This window comes from Nicotiana tabacum, chromosome 1 (assembly GCF_000715075.1).
Source record: "Nicotiana tabacum cultivar K326 chromosome 1, ASM71507v2, whole genome shotgun sequence".
Classification (NCBI taxonomy): Eukaryota; Viridiplantae; Streptophyta; class Magnoliopsida; order Solanales; family Solanaceae; genus Nicotiana; species Nicotiana tabacum.
In genome coordinates, this window is record NC_134080.1 from 87,465,702 (window position 1) to 87,487,361 (window position 21,660).

Consider the following 21,660-nt stretch of genomic DNA (forward strand, 5'->3'; position numbering starts at 1 on the left):
GTTGCCAGCACTAAAGTTAAAGGTCTCACCGACAAAATGCGTAAAAGCCACTACCGCCAGCGCTAAAGTCATAGGTCACAGTGACCCAGCATATAAAAGATAGGTCTAACCCGAGAACACTCGGGGACTGACTTGCGACCATCACAGGCCACTCAGCAATAGCAAAAACCCGAGGGTATAACCCAAGGTCTAAGATCTCGAATCAATTATCAAAAGGCAAAGGTGACAAGAAATGATAAAAAACTAAAAGACTATTATACATATGGCTCGCAGAGGTACGTTTACAAGGCTTTTGAAAAATCCTTACAAAGAAGGGGCCAAACAGAACCCCAATTCATCATCGAGCCTGCATCTTTGATGGCTTCACCGGAGGTTGTGCCCCAACGGTTCCGGCTACAGCCCCAGGACCTTCGACGGCCTCTTACCCTCGGGGAATCCCGCTTCCATTCTCGTCATCTTCTAAACCACTACTCGATGCATCTCTAGAAGCAAACAGGGCAACAGCTCTCTCCTCTAGGGTATTCACCCTCTCGAGCTCAGCAAACAAATTGATATCCCTTGCATGTATGTCCTATGGAGTTCGCCTCCGAGATTCTAACCGAGCGTGCTCCATGGATCGAGTCAATTTTAGTTCGACCTCCTCAGGCACTCTCCCAGTGTGAGCGTTTATTACAACAACACCCTCTTTGTTCGTAGATATAAGCGCCTCAGCTTTGGTTTTGATCCCAGATAGTGCAGCTACTAACTCAGAGTGGAGACCTCTATTTTTGTCACTTTCTGTCCTCCAATCTTGAAGCTGACGCTCGAGTGAGGCCATCTTTTCCTAAAGGGTATCCCTCTCAGAGGTCATCTCTCTCATATGCCGTTTGAGTTCGAGGACTTCAGATGTTACAACCCATATCCACATGTGTTAGTTCATGCCATATATTAGTTAGCATAAATCCAAGAAGGAATTATCTTTGAGATGATAATAAGTCAATCTTATTGGTCTTAAGTGATACAAGAGTGTATAAGGGTGATTAACAAGTATTAGAAGTTAAATGAATCAAGGATGTTGTAACTCGTATTTTCAGGTAAATTTAGCGGTTCTTAATAAACTCAAGAGGTCATGTATTAAGGTATTTTAATCATATAATATTCGTATCATAAGTATTGAAGTCAAACGAGTTATGAAACAAAAGTCGACAAAATTTGTCGCAACTTAGGTTCATAATTTTACTTAAACATTAGGTCAAATGTTTCTAATCTTTTCTCCTAATTTACAAGGAATTACGGGGTGATCTGCCAAACAAATTAAAGATCTATGAGTCTAGCTTCCAACGCATTAAACCTTTCATCGATACGATCTTGGAGTAGAGAGATATTCGCATTTTCGCGAGACTGCACCAAGCACCTCTCTATGGGGCCCACTAAGGCGGTTTAAGATATTTGGACCTATATAGGATGCCTCCAACCCGTTTTAAGTCATTTATTCTCACTATTTTCAGACCTTAGAACCCTAGGAACATCCTCTCAAGGTTCTCTCAAGATTCAAGACCCAAAAAAAGGGCAAACAACACAAATCAAGTGTCGGGAATTCCGTGGCGCTAGTAAGTCTCTTGTTCTTCTTGTTGTTGCTCATTTTTGTGTCGTTCCAGCTCATGTGGGAGGTTTTTTTAAAGGGTTTATGTTCTGTAAATACTCCCTCATGTTCTTAATATCAATCCTAGGTGATTTTAAGCCTTCTAAAGTGATTCTAGTGCCGAAAAACACTAATTGATCGCTAGTTTCGCTTTTTTGTTGTTGTGGCAGCATTGGAGGGATATTTCATGGAAATTTAAGGTCAAATTGGAGTTTTTATTTCTGTAAAGGTAAGTAAACTCTTACTCTATATGTATTTAAGATTATCCAAGTTGCGGCTAAGCCATTAAAGCTAGAACTTGTGAAATATATATCGAAAGGCTTGGTAGTAATGTTATTGTTTGGTGGACTGTTTTGCGTTGCAGTTGGGATGCGTATTTACTACTTTTTTGTGGAGTTTTGGAGGAGGAAGGGTGTGGAGAAACACCATATATATATATGTAGGGTTGTGGGCTGATAGTTATTCGTAACATTTCCGGGTCGTTTGACACGACTACGGTGGTCGTCGTATGTATGAAGTGATTAGGCTATGCGTGGACTATTTTGGGAAGCTCAATATGTTTATTATTGATGTTGTTTGGGCTGTTTGGTGATTGTTTTGAATGGTGTAAAGTCATATATACAGGGGAGGTGCTGTCCGTTTCATCGTAAAATAGGTTGTGGTCGATACATAATAGTTATGACGCTTAAATGATAACGATAGTGTCGTTTCTCTTATTGTAGACTAAGGAGTTGTGACAATTGCATAGCTTGAGATTTGGGCAATATATAAAAGGTATGTGAGGCTATCCCTTTCCTTCTTTTGCACGACTCTGATTGTATAATAATGTAATGAACGAGCTTCCATGATACTCTACTCTTAGAAGCTAGCAATACTTACATTGTTTTCCCTCTTATGGAACAATTGATGTTAATGTTGCTTCTCTTATTCTTATGTTATCAATGTTGTTGGTACTTCCTGATTCTTATAAGGTTCATAGTGAAGAGTTAGTCCTAATAACGTGTACAGAGGATACCGACCTTACGTCGGGGCCCTATTCCGGCTATGTTGCAGCACTTATGTTCATTTAGAGGCTCATAGACAAGTGTCGACTCATGTATAGTTTGGTATGCCTTGTCGGCTGGTTTTTGTTGTATAGTCTTTCATGGTAGCGTGGTAGCTCATACCTTATATGTAGTTTCTTGATTGTCTGGTCATCCCCTGCTATGTATGTTCATGCCGTCATATTTTATTGCTGGTTGTCCATGATCCAGGTCTACCATTTATATTGATCTCGTCAGCCCTAAAAGATAATAATGAAGGTTAGATGAAATGTATGTTGGTGCTCGACAAGTGTGGTTGGGTGCTAGTCATGGCCCTCGAGTTTGGGTCATGATATCAGAGTCTCTATCTCGGAGCCCCTCCCTCAGCAGGGCACCTTCCTTCTCAAACTGCATGAATCAAATCTAGGATGTTAAAACATTGGGATCCGGCAAACATTCAGACGATAGCAAAACAGAAACTACGTAACATGTTCAACAAGATGAGCTTTCTCACGCTCATGACGGGTCACCTCAGCCTGAAACTAGGGAAAAGTCAGACTATAAAGCACCTTGGCCTGAATCCATGAAAAAGACAAGTTAGAATGACAAAGATCAGAGCGACAAAGATCGGAACGACATACAGGATTTACAAAAGCTAACTGCTCGCAAAGCCTTTTCATCTCGCCGAAAATGAGTGAAGCATCGAGCTCGGGAATTCCCTCGAAAGCAGCTGAAGGACTTTCGAGCGCCTCTTTGTCTCCGATAGGTACCCCCGCATCAAAAGATTCTTCATTCGGGACATCTTGCATTACCTTAAGGGGTAAGGTCGTTCCCTAAGGGGAATCACTCACGACAATGGCACCAGCAGGGTTAATCAGGGCCATCACTTGTCCATGAAGGGCTCCAAAACTGGGCTCGGCGGGCACTGGACTCGACCCCGAGGCCCCGAATAAGCAAGCTCGAGGGCCCTATCGACAATGATTCGGAACATCTTGTTTTTAATCTCTTACTTTGATTCCGAGTATCTCTTTTAGCATCTATTGCCCTAACAACTAGCATAAAAATAGATCACGTATTTTTAGAACCACAAAATCAAATTCAATTGTTATTACCATTTTTACGGTAAACAATAGATATACTCATATTAACTTCCAAAATAGAACCTTACCAATATAATTTTAAAATCGGTGGAACTGAGTCATAAGCTCTACAGAATTTTCTAAAAACATCTACTACATTACTATCTGATAAAGGAAACAACAATAATGAGAAAGTAACGGAAGATGACTCCGAGGCCTGCGGACGCCGAACATGTATACCTTGAAGTCTCCAAAAAGCAACTAATAAGTCAATCCCTAACGTCAAGCATGGTCAGACGTACTTGGATCTGCAAAAAAAGATGTGCAGAAGCGTAGTATGAGTACACCATAATGATGCCCCAGTAAGTATCAAGCTTAATCTTGGTAAAGTAGTGACGAGGCCAGGTCAAGTCACCCACTAGGACATGATAACAGAACAAAAATATAATGATGAGAAGTAATGAAAAACGAAGAAATGAATGATAACGAAGCAATTTAGTAACGTAAACTAATGACATAATTGTAAGCATAAAGATAACAAGAAGGGAGCAAGTAATGAGAATCACAAATAGTCAAGTACAGACGAAACTAGTAAGACAAGGAAGAAATAAAAGTAGCAAGATCTGTTCAACCAATAACTCGTTTCTATATGAATTGCACAATAAGAATTACAATCAAGGTACTGCCTCTTATTCACATTTCACAATTTTAATCACAATCTTTCCTTATACCGCCGCGTCAGTCTTACATTTAGATAGTTTTGAAAATATTTTTCCTGAAATAGCTATACACACTTTTGGCCACCTTATGTCGCCGTGTGGCTTAAAGTAATTCCCTTACTAGCAACACCCATATAAATCCTACTTTATGCCGCCGCATGCACATTAACCCCTATCCACATACCGCCACATGCGCATCAAAATCACAACACAATAACAACTTGCACCAAAAGTGCCCATATGCCACAACTTGCCCAAAATCAACAATATTAATATTTTCGCTACAAATAGCCCATGGCTCAACCACAATGTGCGCAAGAATCTCAACAATAACAAAATGAATGTGAATTGCTCAACATGAAAGATATCTCAATAATTAACAACTTCACCTCAATGTGATAACGACTTTCACAACTTTAACACCAATAACTCAACAAGAAAATATTTCACGAAATAAAAACTTTATGTAAAAGTAATTCAACAATTAAAGGTGTAACAAGGCAATAAGGAAGGCAATAACTTCAACTACGACATATAAGAGCAAAATAAAAGAGGTACAACAAATGTTAGCAATGTCAAATAAAGCATGTAAGGGTATTTGAACATATGTAATGGCTAATTAACAATGAAGAATATAACATGTGATAATTCAATTAAAGGCATGGAAAGAGTCTAAATAACCTAAACCAGTCAATTACCACATATAGCCCGTGTACCCACTCATCACCTTGCGTACACGACTTTCACATAGCATACATAGCACAATCAATCCAAATCCTAAGGGGTAGTTTTTCCACATAAAGTTAGGCATTATACTTACCTCAATTAGACCAACTCAACCCTCGGAAATAGTTTTTCCCGTAAAATTCGCCTCCACACGGTTCAAATCTAACCAAAAGTAACTTAATATCATCAACCAATGCAAGGAAAAATGGTTACAATAGATAAAGCTTTGATCTTTATAAAATTCCCAAAAGTCAATAAAAGTCAAATCCAAGCTCGCCCGATCAAAACTTGGGTCCAAGGTAGATTCCGACTATGCATAACCTTACAAGTCCGTACATGCATTTTATTTTCAAATTCGAGTCCAAATCGAATCTCAAAACTCAATTCTTTATTTTTTTCAATTTCTTGACAAAATTTCTCAATTTTTCACCTTAATTCAAATAAATCTGATGTTAAATCTAAGATATATTGTCACGACCCCCGTTCGCCCTCCGCGAACCATCGTGACGGCACCTAGTCCTACGACTAGGTAAGCCTAAATTGCGGAAGATAAACCGAGTTACGGAAGTAAAACAATTTAAAACAAAATTAAAATAATAAAACAGTGTTTAAAACTGCCGCTCAACATACACAACATTTAACTCTCAAAAACAAATACATATCTCCAAGACTCGGGAACCCATGAATCACAAGCTAAGGATCACTACACAGTACTCTAACTCCAGAATATCTAACAAGGAAAGAAATACAGAAGGGCAAATGTTTAAAAGCTAGAATAGAAAGGGACTCCTCAGTTTGCGGACGTGGCAGATATACCATGAAGTCTCTACAGAAACACCTCGCCTCAAGGATGATAAGACTGAGTGAAGGTACTTGGATCTGCACATGAAAAACATGCGCAGATGGGGCATGAGTATACCACAACGGTACTCACTAAGTGCCAAGCCTAACCTCGGTCGGGTAGTGACGAGGAAGGTCGGGGCCCTACTGAGGTTAAATGAAATACAAAGTATAACAGTGTAGAACAAGATAGTATAATTAAGTGCAAAGATAAGAAATAACATAGAATAGAAAGAGCAACAACAACTAGAACAGAGGCAAAATAATCACCGAGGGAACACAGCTCAACACAGAGATAGCAACCGGGGATCTACCAGGACGTCGTCCTGTAGCCCCCAAATGTAAATGTCCAGTGGATCTCCCGGGTGTCGTCCCGTAGTCCAACTCATAATGCACCGGGGATCTACCGGAATCCTGTTCTGTAGTCCCCAAATGTAAATACCCAGTACTGGGGGAATCTACCGGGTGTTGTCTCGTAGTTCAATATAACTGTGCAGGGGGATCTACCAGAATCCCACATCCGTAGTCCCAAATGTAAATACCCAGCAGCAACATAGAAATATATTCAGCAAATGTCAGTTTCATATTAAGGTAAACAGGTAATTTTAGTCAAGCATACTACACAGAATTCAGGTAAAACAGTTTGAGCAAATAAAGCAATTCAATCCCTTAGACATGCTTTCATAAGCTAACAGCAGGCTTAAAGTGCAAGTAATATGAACAGGAAAGAATACATACAAGTAATTACTTAAAGAAAACCGGATTTCCAACAATTAGCACAATCACGCACTTGTCACCTCACGTACAAGGTATTTCAATAACCAAATATACCAAATCCTAAGGGGAAGATCCCCCCACAAGGTTAAACAAGCCACTTACCTCGAACCGGGTCAAAATCAACCTGAAACCACACTCTTGCCACGAGTACTCAACTCCACATGACCCAAATCTATTCAATTCAATTTCATAAAGTAAATAACACTTCAAGTAACTGATTCTACAATTAAATTCTAAGTTAATACGCAAAATTAGGTAAAATGACCAAAACATCCCTTAGGCCCACGTATCATAATTGGGTAAAATTTATATTTTCAGAATCCTTACACCCTCACGAGTTCATGCATACCATAATTATCCAAATCTAAGGTCAAATTCCCAATCAAAAGTTGAATTCTAGGTCTAAGAACTTTCTTCCAACTTTTCATCTCCAATCCGAAATTAAATAATGAATTCATGTTTGGATTAATGGGTTACAAGCAAAAAGGAGTTAAGAATCGTTACCCAATCGATTAGAATCAAGGAAGAAATAAAAGTAGCAAGATCTGTTCAACCAATAACTCGTTTCTATATGAATTGCACAATAAGAATTACAATCAAGGTACTGCCTCTTATTCACATTTCACAATTTTAATCACAATATTTCCTTATACCGCCGCGTCAGTCTTACATTTAGATAGTTTTGAAAATATTTTTCCTGAAATAGCTATACACACTTTTGGCCACCTTATGTCGCCGTGTGGCTTAAAGTAATTCCCTTACTAGCAACACCCATATAAATCCTACTTTATGCCGCCGCATGCACATTAACCCCTATCCACATACCGCCACATGCGCATCAAAATCACAACACAATAACAACTTGCACCAAAAGTGCCCATATGCCACAACTTGCCCAAAATCAACAATATTAATATTTTCGCTACAAATAGCCCATGGCTCAACCACAATGTGTGCAAGAATCTCAACAATAACAAAATGAATGTGAATTGCTCAACATGAAAGATATCTCAATAATTAACAACTTCACCTCAATGTGATAACGACTTTCACAACTTTAACACCAATAACTCAACAAGAAAATATTTCACGAAATAACAACTTTATGTAAAAGTAATTCAACAATTAAAGATGTAACAAGGCAATAAGGAAGGCAATAACTTCAACTAAGACATATAAGAGCAAAATAAACGAGGTACAACAAATGTTAGCAATGTCAAATAAAGCATGTAAGGGTATTTGAACATATGTAATGGCTAATTAACAATGAAGAATATAACATGTGATAATTCAATTAAAGGCATGGAAAGAGTCTAAATAACCTAAACCAGTCAATTACCACATATAGCCCGTGTACCCACTCATCACCATGCGTACACGACTTTCACATAGCATACATAGCACAATCAATCCAAATCCTAAGGGGTAGTTTTCCCACATAAAGTTAGGCATTATACTTACCTCAATTAGACCAACTCAACCCTCGAAAATAGTTTTTCCCCTAAAATTCGCCTCCACACGGTTCAAATCTAACCAAAAGTAACTTAATATCATCAACCAATGCAAGGAAAAACGGTTACAATAGATAAAGCTTTGATCTTTATAAAATTCCCAAAAGTCAATAAAAGTCAAATCCAAGCTCGCCCGATCAAAACTTGGGTCCAAGGTAGATTCCGACTATGCATAACCTTACAAGTCCGTACATGCATTTTATTTTCAAATTCGAGTCCAAATCGAATCTCAAAACTCAATTCTTTATTTGTTTTCAAATTCTTGACAAAATTTCTCAATTTTTCACCTTAGTTCAAATAAATCTGATGTTAAATCTAAGATATATTGTCACGACCCCCGTTCGCCCTCCGCGAACCATCGTGACGGCACCTAGTCCTACGACTAGGTAAGCCTAAATTGCGGAAGATAAACCGAGTTACGGAAGTAAAACAATTTAAAACAAAATTAAAATAATAAAACAGTGTTTAAAACTGCCGCTCAACATACACAACATTTAACTCTCAAAAACAAATACATATCTCCAAGACTCGGGAACCCATGAATCACAAGTTAAGGATCACTACACAGTACTCTAACTCCAGAATATCTAACAAGGAAAGAAATACAAAAGGGCAAATGTTTAAAAGCTAGAATAGAAAGGGACTCCTCAGTTTGCGGACGTGGCAGCTATACCATGAAGTCTCTACAAAAACACCTCGCCTCAAGGATGATAAGACTGAGTGAAGGTACTTGGATCTGCACATGAAAAACATGCGCAGAAGGGGCATGAGTACACCACAACGGTACTCAGTAAGTGCCAAGACTAACCTCGATCGGGTAGTGACGAGGAAGGTCGGGGCCCTACTGAGGTTAAATGAAATACAAAGTATAACAGTGTAGAACAAGATAGTATAATTAAGTGCAAAGATAAGAAATAACATAGAATAGAAAGAGCAACAACAACTAGAACAGAGGCAAAATAATCACCGAGGGAACACAGCTCAACACAGAGATAGCAACCGGGGATCTACCAGGACGTCGTCCTGTAGCCCCCAAATGTAAATGTCCAGTGGATCTCCCGGGTGTCGTCCCGTAGTCCAACTTATAATGCACCGGGGATCTACCGGAATCCTGTTCTGTAGTCCCCAAATGTAAATACCCAGTACTGGGGGAATCTACCGGGTGTTGTCTCGTAGTTCAATATAACTGTGCAGTGGGATCTACCAGAATCCCACATCCGTAGTCCCAAATGTAAATACCCAGCAGCAACATAGAAATATATTCAGCAAATGTCAGTTTCATATTAAGGTAAACAGGTAATTTTAGTCAAGCATACTACACAGAATTCAGGTAAAACAGTTTGAGCAAATAAAGCAATTCAATCCCTTAGACATGCTTTCATAAGCTAACAGCAGGCTTAAAGTGCAAGTAATATGAACAGGAAAGAAAACATACAAGTAATTACTTAAAGAAAACCGGATTTCCAACAATTAGCACAATCACGCACTTGTCACCTCACGTACAAGGTATTTCAATAACCAAATATACCAAATCCTAAGGGGAAGATCCCCCCACAAGGTTAAACAAGCCACTTACCTCGAACCGGGTCAAAATCAACCTGAAACCACACTCTTGCCACGAGTACTCAACTCCACATGACCCAAATCTATTCAATTCAATTTCATAAAGTAAAGAACACTTCAAGTAACTGATTCTACAATTAAATTCTAAGTTAATACGCAAAATTAGGTAAAATGACCAAAACATCCCTTAGGCCCATGTATCAGAATTGGGTAAAATTTATATTTTCAGAATCCTTACACCCTCACGAGTTCATGCATACCATAATTATCCAAATCTAAGGTCAAATTCCCAATCAAAAGTTGAATTCTAGGTCTAAGAACTTTCTTCCAACTTTTCATCTCCAATCCGAAATTAAATAATGAATTCATGTTTGGATTAATGGGTTACAAGCAAAAAGGAGTTAAGAATCGTTACCCAATCGATATCTCTGAAAATTCATCAAAATCTCACTCAAATTCGAGCTCCCGATCTTAAGTTTTGATAAAAATGGCTAAGCCCTCGATTTTGAAATTTTATATTCTGCCCAGGTATTTCCTTCTTCGCGAACGTGGAAGGACCCTCACGTTCGCGAATAACAACTTCGCGTGGTCCAGCTTTCCTTCATCGCGAACACGATGCCCTAGTTGCGAACGCAATGCACAATCTCCTCCTCCTACGCGAATGCGGGAGCAGCATCGCGAACGCATAGGTATAATACCTCTCAGCTTCGCGAACGCGGGTGAAAGTTCGCGAACGTGAAGCATTAAATCTCCCCCATCCCTAGCTCCTCTTCGCGAACACTAGACCCCACTTGCGAACGCGAAGAAGGATACCAGAACTGGGCCGCTGCAATTTTCTGCAATTTCTCTATGTTCCAAAATGACCCGTTGACTATCCGAAACACACCCGAGGCTCCGGAACGCTCATTCAAACTTGATCCTAAAACTTTCCAACCAATCCTAAAATATCATTCAAACTTGATCCAACCTTCGGAACGCTCATACACCTATTTTTCATTGGATTCAAGCATAAGAATTCCAAAAACTTTAAAAATATGCTTTCGATCAAAACGTCTATCAAACCTCATCCGAATGACTTGAAATTTTTCACACATGTCACATTAAATACTACGGAGCTACTCCAACTTTCGGAATTCCTTTCCGACCCTCGGATCAAAATCTCACTATCAAACCGGAAACTTCAAAAATTCAATTTTCGCCATTTCAAGCCTAAATTAGCTACGGACCTCCAAAACACAATTCGAACACGCCCCTAAGCTTGAAATCACCCAATGAAGCTAATGGAACCATCAGATTTCCATTCCAAGACCATCTTCACACTGTTCCAATTACGGTCAACTTTCCAACACTTAAGCTCTCATTTAGGAACTAAGTGTCCCAAAACTCTCCAAAATTCAAAACTGAACATCCCGACAATCAAAATAGCAGAAATACACACGGGGAAAGCAATTAATAGGGGATCAGGGCATTAATTTTTAAGACGACCGGCCGGGTCGTCACATATATACATGAAATATAGTTGGAAATTGATTAGAATCTCTTACCCAAAATTTGTAGATGAAAATCCTGTAACGACCTGACTAGTCGTTTTGAGCGTTTCCATACCGTTAAGATATTTGAAGTCTTGAGTAGAATTGTTCTATGCATTATGACTTATGTGATTCATCGGTTTTGGTTTCAGGTTATTCAAAATTGATTTGGAAGAATGGTTCTCAACTAGGAAGCTTTAAATTGGAAGAGTTGACCAAGTTTGACTTTTTGTGAATTTGACCCTGGAATGCTATTTTCATGGTTCCGGTAGGTCCGGATGGTGATTTTCAAATTGGGCGTATTCCCGAATTTGCATTTGGATGTCTCTAGAAGTTTTCGGCACAAGTTGGCAAAAATTAAAAATTTGAAGGTTTGAAAAGTTCAAAAGTTTGATCGAGAGTTGACTCTGTGAATATTGGGTTTAGATTATGGTTCCAGGAGTTGGAATAGCTTCGTAATATTATTTGGGACTTGTGTGCAAAATTTGGGTTCATTCCAAATTGATTTGCTATGTTTCAGCACGAGTTTTGGAAGTTGAAAAGTTCAAAGTTCATCAAGTTCAAATTGAGGTGCGATTTGTCGTTTTGATGTTCTTAGTTGTGATTTAAGGACTCGAGTAGGTTCGTGTCATGTTATGAGACATGTTGGTATTTTTGTATGGGGTCCCGAAGGGTTCGGGTGAGTTTCGTACATGGTTCAGAGCATTTGGAAAGTTTGGCTAAGGCTGGTTTGGAAAACGATTTGGTGTAATCGCACCTACGGAGCCATGGGAACAAGTGTGGAGCTAAAAAAGCAATAGTGTCATCGCAGAAGCAAAGGAAGCCTTGGATGGGGATCATCGCAAATGCAAAGTAAGAGGCTCACCTATGTGTGTGCAGAAGCGGAAGCTGTAACCGCAGAAGCGGGTTTGTGCGCATAAGCGCGTTTTGTCTCGCATCTGCACTTGCACAGAAGCAGTGCCTATTGCACAGGTGCAGAAGGGCAAACCTTCAGTGTTTTCCGTAGGAGCGGGAATTTTGTCGCAAAAGGGACGTGCAGAAGCGGCCCTTTGTTCGCAAAAGCGAAATCGCTGGGCGGGATATTGAGGGTTTGGCCGTTTTGTTCATATTTTGAGATGTGGGACTTGGATTGAGGCATTTTTGGACGCAAATTTCATCACAAGTATTGGAGTAAGTATTCTACACTTGGTTTTGATCTCATTGCATGAATCTATTTTCATTTTTAGCAATTAGTTATTGAGTATGGGCATTGTGAGTTATTGTGTATTTTTATCTATGGCTTTGAGCCAAGTGGGGGAGTCGGCTATCAACAATTTGATTGCATGATTATGTGTTGTATCAATTTCAGTCTGAGGCATACTTGTGGATCGGTTATGGCTTGCAGATGTCTGTTTTGATGATGAATTAAGCAAGTACTTTCTAGATACTGGTTATGTTACACTTTAAGGGTATATGGGAATCATGGGATAGTTGAATTGTTACTCGGGAAGGAAGATGTAGTTCACATGGAGTAGGAAATTGTTTGGTTGCATTAAGGTGGGATTACTTTTTTGGGTGTTGTCGTGTTAATGGGGCACAAGTCGTTCAGCCTGTTTGGGCAATGCAACTGGGATTTGAGTAGAGTGGATGACTCTCAGAATGGTCCTAATGGATTCAAGATTTATATGTAGCGATTGAGAATTGGAGATTTACATTGGATGGTGTCGAAACTCGCGATATTTCTATATCATTATAGATTCTATGTTTCAGTATCAGGAAGGGGAAAAAAGCGGCTTTAGATTCATGGAAGGTCTCTTCAAAGGGAATATCTCAGTTAAGGTACTTTTGGGGTGCTTGAGAGAGAATTCAACAGCTTATGGGCCTTAGGGTGGTGTGGTTCTGTGCTAGAGTTCGTGGGGCATGTTTTGGTTAAGAATCGTAGTGTTCTAGCAAGGAGAAATATCAATTTAAAGGCAATTCGGGAAGAACTCGGAAAATTAGGAAAGCTTGATAGTAGGTTGGATCAGCACAGTTATGGATATAATTGGTTCTTTAAATACTTATGATGTGGCGAGTCACTACAGGTGTTTCGCGGTAATGCTTTTGGGGTTTGGCAACCTACGTGGTTCGGTTGAGTTAGAAGGATTCGGTTTTAATAGCTTGGTTATGTGCAAATGGATCCCAAAGAGTTTTAGATGATTTTTATCACAGTTTGAGATGGATATTTCCTACCGGCATTAGAAACATGTTGCGTATTGTGATTTCTCCTAGATGGGATTACATGGAATGTTTCTGACTGATCGGATATGTATTCTGCTTGTGACTTAGAGTTGATTATGAGATTCATGTACTTTATTTATTATGGCATGATCGATGTAGTGTGTTGTGCGGGATCAAGATTTGCATGTGCAAGGTCACGGGTTAGCTTTGAAGGGAAGGACATAAATTCTTAGGCAGCATGGACGGTTTCAGAGGACTAGGTGAATGATATTACTACTTGGTATTGCCTCATAAAGGTGCGCATTTCAGAAAGTGCATTGTGTTTTGACTTACAGATGCTTCATTAGTATTACGGTGTTTGTCATGTTGATTTATTATTTATATTAAGATTTTGCTATGTCGCACGGAAGGATTATAGAGGTATTCCTCGTGGGGTGATTGTGTATGAGAGATATGTTAGAAATTCGGGTAGTGAAGTTGGGATGAAATTTGGTGATTCGTGTGCTCTATGGATTTAGAGACTAGGAGTTCTTAGGAGTAGATTGTTTCGCGTTTGTGCACTGTGAAAATGAGGCCATAGCTAGTCAGAGGATGATGGTATGTATTACGATTCAGTCATTATGGACATTCGGAGGGTTATTTATCTATTTGTGGGTGACCAGAGTTGATTTGGGGTCTATTAATAGGCCCAATGAGGATGTATATTCTATAGCGGGTCAGATTGGTTGACTTCGCACTGCTATTGTAAGGGGTATGCCATTCAATTAGAGTTGAGTTTGTAAGTGTTCGGATATGTTCCATGAGTTATTCTCCTATGTTGCAAGGGGTTGGGATTCATTGGTTATATACACACATGGTGCAGTTCTATTGGGGCTTTATAGTGGAATTTGAGAGAGATGGGTATTTGGGTGTTGCATGATTGATGGCTCATTGGTTATATTCTTTCAGGGTTGTGTGGCATTGTTTCATTTGCTTCTCCATGGTTATGGTAATGCACTTTGGGAATTTGATGTCGAGTTGCGCATGGTCATTGATTATGAGCAGGGCGTCTTGAAGTATCTCATATGAACCAGTGCTTGGATGGTGTCGCGTATAGCAACGGAAGTTATGTTGAGATATGATACTTTGTGTTAGATTCGTGTGTCTTGGTTATACTATGTATGATGGGTTCATAGCATCGCGATTGTGATGGTACTTGTTGAACTTGCACGATGGTTTTCTCGTGTGAGTCATTTTCCATGATTGAGTACATTTGGATTGTTGCTTATTGGTGCATGGATTGCACAGGATGTGGCTTTAGGTTGTATTGGTGTCGCAAGTTACTAGAGTGGTTGTATTTGATGAGATGAGATCATTGGACCTAGAATGGATATTATCGGATTTGATTACGAAAGAATAATATCGCAAGTCGACTTAGGAATTGGCTATAGATCTTATCGAAGGAGGGGGAATTCCATGACTTGTTGATCTGATGAATGGTTATGAGTTTCCGCGTGTTTCTTTAATCATCGTTAGTGTATGAAGGTTTTAGAACAAGGTTTTGCTTGATGAGGTTTATTACCGGTGTTGGGTTGTTTTGAGCACCTACAATGATTAGAAGTTTTTGTATGAGTATTTGAGTTATATGGTATATCATGTAATTGCATCTTGGGTTATGGTTACAGCTTGGTACAGTCTGTTTAGACTTATACAATGTGTAGATTGCGAGATTCCGGTCTTGTAGGAAATTTCGGATGTTGGAAATTTGGTTCTAAGGTTTATGGGCTAAGGTTGTATTAAGGATGTTCAATTAGGTTGTGTCGTTAGGCTTATATGGATTAGGGTGACATGGGATCACCCTCGGGTATGTGAATGGTAAGGTTACACAGCGGTTTGGCGGCTTAAGAACAACTCAAGGCACATTCGACGACGAACGTATGTTTAAGTGGGGGAGGATGTAACGAACCAACTGGTCGTTTTGAGTATTTCCATCCCGTTCAGCTATTTGAAGTCTTGAGTAGAGCATCGTTCTATGCATTATGACTTATGTGAATCGTTGGTATTGATTTCAGGTTATTCAGAATTGATTTGAAAGACTCAACTAGGAAGCTTTAAATTAGAAAAGTGTCTATTTTAGTAAAATTGACCCTGGAACGGAGTTTTGGTGGTTCTGGTAGGTCTGGATGGTGATTTTGGACTCGGGCGTATGCTCGAATTTGCATTTGGATGTCTCTAGAAGGTTCAGGCACAAGTTGGCAAAAATTAAAAATTTGAAAGTTTAGAAAGCTCAAAAGTTTGACCAAGAGTTGACTTTGTGGATATCAGGTTCGAATAGTGGTTCTGGGAGTTGTATAGCTTCGTTATGTCATTTGGGACTTGTGTGCAAAATTTGGGTTCATTTCGAATTGATTTGCTATGTTCGGCACAATTTTGGAAGTTGAAAAGTTCAAAGTTCATCAAGTTCGAATTAAGGTGCGATTCATCGTTTTAATGTTGTTAGGTGTTATTTAAGGCCTCCAGTAGGTCCTGTCATGTTATGGGACTTGTTGGTATATTTGGACGGGGTCCCGAGGGGCTCGAGTGAGTTTCTGACGAGGTTCAAAGCATTTGGAAAGTTTGGCTAAGGCTGGTTTGCCAGAGGTTCTGGTGTAACGCACCTGCGGAGCCACAAAAGGGGCAGTGTCATCAAAGAAGCAAAAGCAAGCTTGCCTGGGGATCACTGCAGATGAAGAATAAGAGGCGCACCTGCGTGTACGCAAAAGTGGAAGTTGTGATCATAGAAGTGGGTTTGTACACAGAAATGCATTTTGTCTCGCACCTGTGCTTGCACAGAAGCGGTGCCTGTTGCGCAGGTGTGGAAGGGCAGACCTCCAGTGTTTTCCGCAAAAGTGGGAATTTTGTCGTAAAAGGGACGCTGTAGGAGCGGCCCTTTGTTCGCAAAAGCGAAATCGCTAGGCAGAATATCGAGGGTCTGGCCGTTTTGTTCATATTTTGAGATATGAGACTCGGATTGAGGCAATTTTGGAGGCAAATTTCATCACAAGGATTGGGGTAAATTTCTACACTTGGTTTTGATCTCGTTGCATGAATCTATCTTCATTTTTAGTAATTAGTTGATGAATTTAAAGAGGAAATTGAGGGTTTTTGTCCAAACTTCATAAATCGAATTTTCGAGTTTTGAACACTGATGTGGAGTCGGATTTAAGTGAAACTAGTATGGTTGGAACTCGTAATTGAGTGGGTTGTCAGATTTTGGACTTTTGATTCAACATTTGACTTTTGTCGATTGAGATTGGTTCCTTTAGCATTGTTTGATGAATTTGAGTTGTTTATGGTTAGTTTTGAGCCATTCAGAGGTTGGTACGTGCGAGATGGCATTTTTGGAGCATCGATTGGCTTGCTAGGAATTTGAATTGGCTTTTTTGAGGTAACACTTCTAAACTTGGTGTTGAGGGTATGAAACCCCAAATTACATGTTATGTGATTGGTGTTGAGGTGACACACATGCTAGCTGTCGGGTGTGTGGGCGTGGACCGTGTGAATTCTGAATCCGTTATTCCTGTGGTACTATGTAGTTACCTGATCTTACCTGTAACCATAAAATTTTAACGTACTTGAGCTATTGAGCTGTGATCGATGCTAGATCCATATCTAGGCTTCATAGTATCCTGTTGGGACCCACAAAGGTCATTTCTGCTATTGAGTTATCTGCTTTTATTGCATTACATACTCAGTCATGTGCATTCATATGCATATCATATCTCAGTCTTTATTACTGTTTATTGATACATCACATCATTATATTAGGGCTGATATTTCATGACATTGAGAGCCCGAAAGACTGGAGAGATTGATGACTGAGAGAGGCCGAAGGCTTGATTGTGAGGACATTTATGGGATCGGGCTACACGCCTGTCACGACCCAAACCTATGGGCCACAACAGGCACCCGGTACCTTACTCAATCGAATACCTACGTAACGTATCTTTTGTATCATAGTATCATAGGTAAATGAACTGGAGAGGCTGTCATGAGATAAGTAGAATAAAACATGGAGAAATTATCGACATTGGATGATCCAACATGTAATCCAAACTTATACATATGACATACAGGCCTATAAGGCCAAAATAACTTCTCGTATACTGAACATAGGCCGACAAGGCCAAACAAACTTTTACATACATGACATCTGTCAAGCCTCTAGGAATACATATTTTTCATAAAGGTCGGAACAGAGTCCCGCCATACCAAACAATACATGTCTAAATCATACTAACCAAACAAGCAACTCCGAAGCAAATAGAGCGCACCAACATCTTTCGCTGAGCTGATAGCCTACTTGGAGGGCTTTTGACCTATCTATAGGGACCTGCAGGCATGAAGCGCAGCGTCCCCAGACAAAAGGGATGTCAGTACGAATAATGTAATAAGTATGTAAGATACATATATAAGTACATAAAAGACATGGAAGAAATATAGAGTACATGACTCAACTTGTAAGTCTGGATAACTCTATAAATCATGAAATACTTATAGTGTCATGCATATGCGTATGAATATCATGTCGTGCATGTTTTGATAATGTCATCAAGCCTCTGAGGGCATCCATCATATCATCTCAACCACTGAAGGCAAAATCATCAACGTATACCAACTGATCATGTGGTGATGCGTATATAATGCCGTAACCTTTTCCTATATCCCATAACATATAATATACATATATACGCGTATATAACGCCATCTGGTCATGGGTCAATGTATATGAATGCAATGGATGAGAAATACATTAATAAAATCTTTCAAAATGTCATAAGACCATTATGCCTTTGAGTAATATAATGAAGTAAACTTTTTCAACTTACATATTTTTCTGAGACCTATGAACAGATGATAAAATAATAGGACACATGAGAATTCAAGAACATAGGCATCTCTAATATTTCTATGAATAGAGTCATTTATGAAAGTTGTGCATTTCCTCGTTTCGTTTCTATTGTGTAGATTATGCCAAAAAGAAAGAAGGGATAGTCTTAACATACCTGAGCTCATTCTCTTGACAATCCCTTTAATATACATCAATTGCAACAAATCACGTAACGGCGAGATCAGAGTAGGAAAAAATCCAAATGATATTCTTGCAAAAGATTGCACCATTCTCCCTTAAAATTGCAACATCTCATGTTGCTAAGATGCTAAGAGATTTTGTTTGCATAAACATACTAAAGATTAGAATGCAAACTTTATGATTTTGAAGATGCAGTAACGTTCTCACCCATGCTTCATGTAGTCACCAACCTTGGTTTTGTGCTCTTCATTGATTTTTTATATAATTGGGTGTGGGCCCCAATTTCCTAATGACTAAGCCAAAAATTCTTTTAATTGTTACACTAAATCTCATGACTTAAGAGTCACTTAGCTAAATCTTGAAATGCTTCCACGTTTTTTTGGCTCATTCTTATCCAAAAATTAACCACTTAGTTTCTTAATTAATTTGTTAATTCCCCATTAACCAATAATTACCTAATTATCCACATAATTAGGTATTATCCCAAATTACTTAAAATACCACTCACTTTTAACACACTTTGCACACCTTACTATTATGGTCATATGGTACCTTGTATGGCAGTAGTCCAACGATACCGATTATTATAACTCGCACCGTATTTTATCCCAACTTGTCAAACTTCAACGAAACTTATTTTCTTTGATTTTCTTACCCTCTCACCTTCATGAATTTACTTATCCCTTGTTTGAAATAGAATAATACTTGTAACCCAAAAATAATCTCAATCCCGAACTTACGTTGATTAACTTACGACGAAACTTTAGTAGTATGAAAATGCGGGATGTAATATCTCATTTCCAAGTTTTTTATCAAATTACTTATGTCGTACCTTTACGTACGAAAACATGGGGTGTAATATCATTCCGTCCTTTGGAACATTCGTCCTCGAAGGTTGATTGATGCACTTATCATTCTCATAACCCATAGCTCTTGCTAATTCTTTAATACTCTTCTTGCCATTTAGGAGACTGTGCTTTGAACAAATCCAAAGGTCAAGGCATTCCCCCTTTTATGCCTCTTTCTCACACCACGACTTTTGGTCGAAATCTGTTGCTATCTTCTGTCATGCAGCTTGTACGATATTTTCCTTGTATATGCGCCTATGCGACTCTTCTCTTTAGCTTTTAGCCAATCTCTAGGCTTCACTTTCGGGAACATATACAGAACTTGACAAGATGTCCTTCTGGCATATATAGGTGTATTGAAGTTATTTACTCGGTACTTTGTCAAAATTAAAAATGTTGGTTTATCTTATTTCATAAACATGGATATCCATCCGCATGATTTTACTGCATCTGGGTAGGTCATATTGTACCATAACTCTTACTTCGACTTATCGTTACTGAGGTCTGCTACCAACTCCGGGTTATTCTTGTAGCTTATCCTATATGCAACTAAATCCTTTAATGCTTTTTTCTTACTGTTAAATTCCCTAATCTTATCTCATACTCTGTAACTTTTATCCATCTATTGTTGATTCACCTCAATGTTGATATGTAATCTACCATAGATAATTTGAAACCTCTTACGTAATACATTGTCACTAAGGCTTACGTCTCATCGGGGGATATCTGAAGTGATTAGACTGATCCACCTGGGGGCGATACTATACTTCCATAACCCTATTTCACAGCATCCCAATGTGATTCATATTACGTGGGTATTTTATTCCTGTACATGAATTATTTTCTTCAAATCATTACTCAATCGAAGGCTCAAATGTCATTCTTTATCTACCACAATTAAACCTTCATCTCTTTCAAATGATATGAGTCTTAGACTCCTTTGAGTTCATTCAGGCTATACTGAGCTTTCTATAACTTAGAGAAACCATTAGCTCGCTTGTTTTTATGGGTTTAATCCCGAGGACTTATCCATTCTCGTCACCTTCTCACTCACCCTTTCGTATCCTTACTCTTGCCTTCCTAAAACCTTGTCGTTTTGCCATACTTAAGCTTGCGATCTACACATATTTCTTTATATTACTCGCAACCTTCCTTCAACTTGCTTGCATCATAGGTTTCCTTATGTCATTCTGCAACATTAAGCGAGACATCACATCGTCTCTAACTCGTGTTTACTGTCTTAATTAGCCTCCTCGATACCTAGAAGCTGTAGGCTATGAGATATTCCACTGATGATACCGCTATCATTCCTGGATACTGAATCCCCGTGATTCTAGCCTTCTATCCGAAGTATGGACTATTCACAACCTTCTACATTTAAGTATTACGTATATCCCAATAAAGCACATGAAAACTCCCTCAAATATCGCCTCTTCTTGAGCTCCAAAACCTTGTGAGAAAAAGTAACTAAATGTCAAAATAAGTCAAAAAATATAGCCGTTGTCCCAGCCTATATCAAATTCTAAATGATCCCTAAAATCATATTTGATAAGCCCAACATAATCTTTGCGAGATTACACCGAAGACAGCCTTTTGAATTACCCAATTTGGACTTAAATTGAGGGAGATGTGATATTTTGACGTTTTAAAGAAAGTTTGGAAATTTCAGGGGCATAATTAGTATTTTCGGATTTGTTGTACCAGAAAATCAGAAATCGCAAAATCTTCATTTTAGCACCCAAAACTCATCCAGAACCTCCCGGACACAAACCATATATGTATTTCAATTATAAAATATACTACGAACATGATCTCGCACTCTAAATACCAATAAGAGGTCGTCTTGACCCGATAATGACCATGATCAAACTCCAAATTCTTAACTTAACTATACTCTCAACCACTCCCGAGCTCCTCAGAACCCCATACAATCATACCAGAAAGTACAAATACATTATCGAATTTATTCAAAGGCTCAAAATACCCACAGGAACATCACAACATACAATTGAGGCTCAAATCGAATAGAATTTCTCTTAAGTTGCTAAATCTTTATTCCTTCAAAAGAGTATATGAATCACACTTACACACTTCGGATTACTTCCAAACTTTGCACACAAATTTAATTCAACTTTATAGAACTATCTGAAGTCTCGTAACACCAATTGGAGTCCAA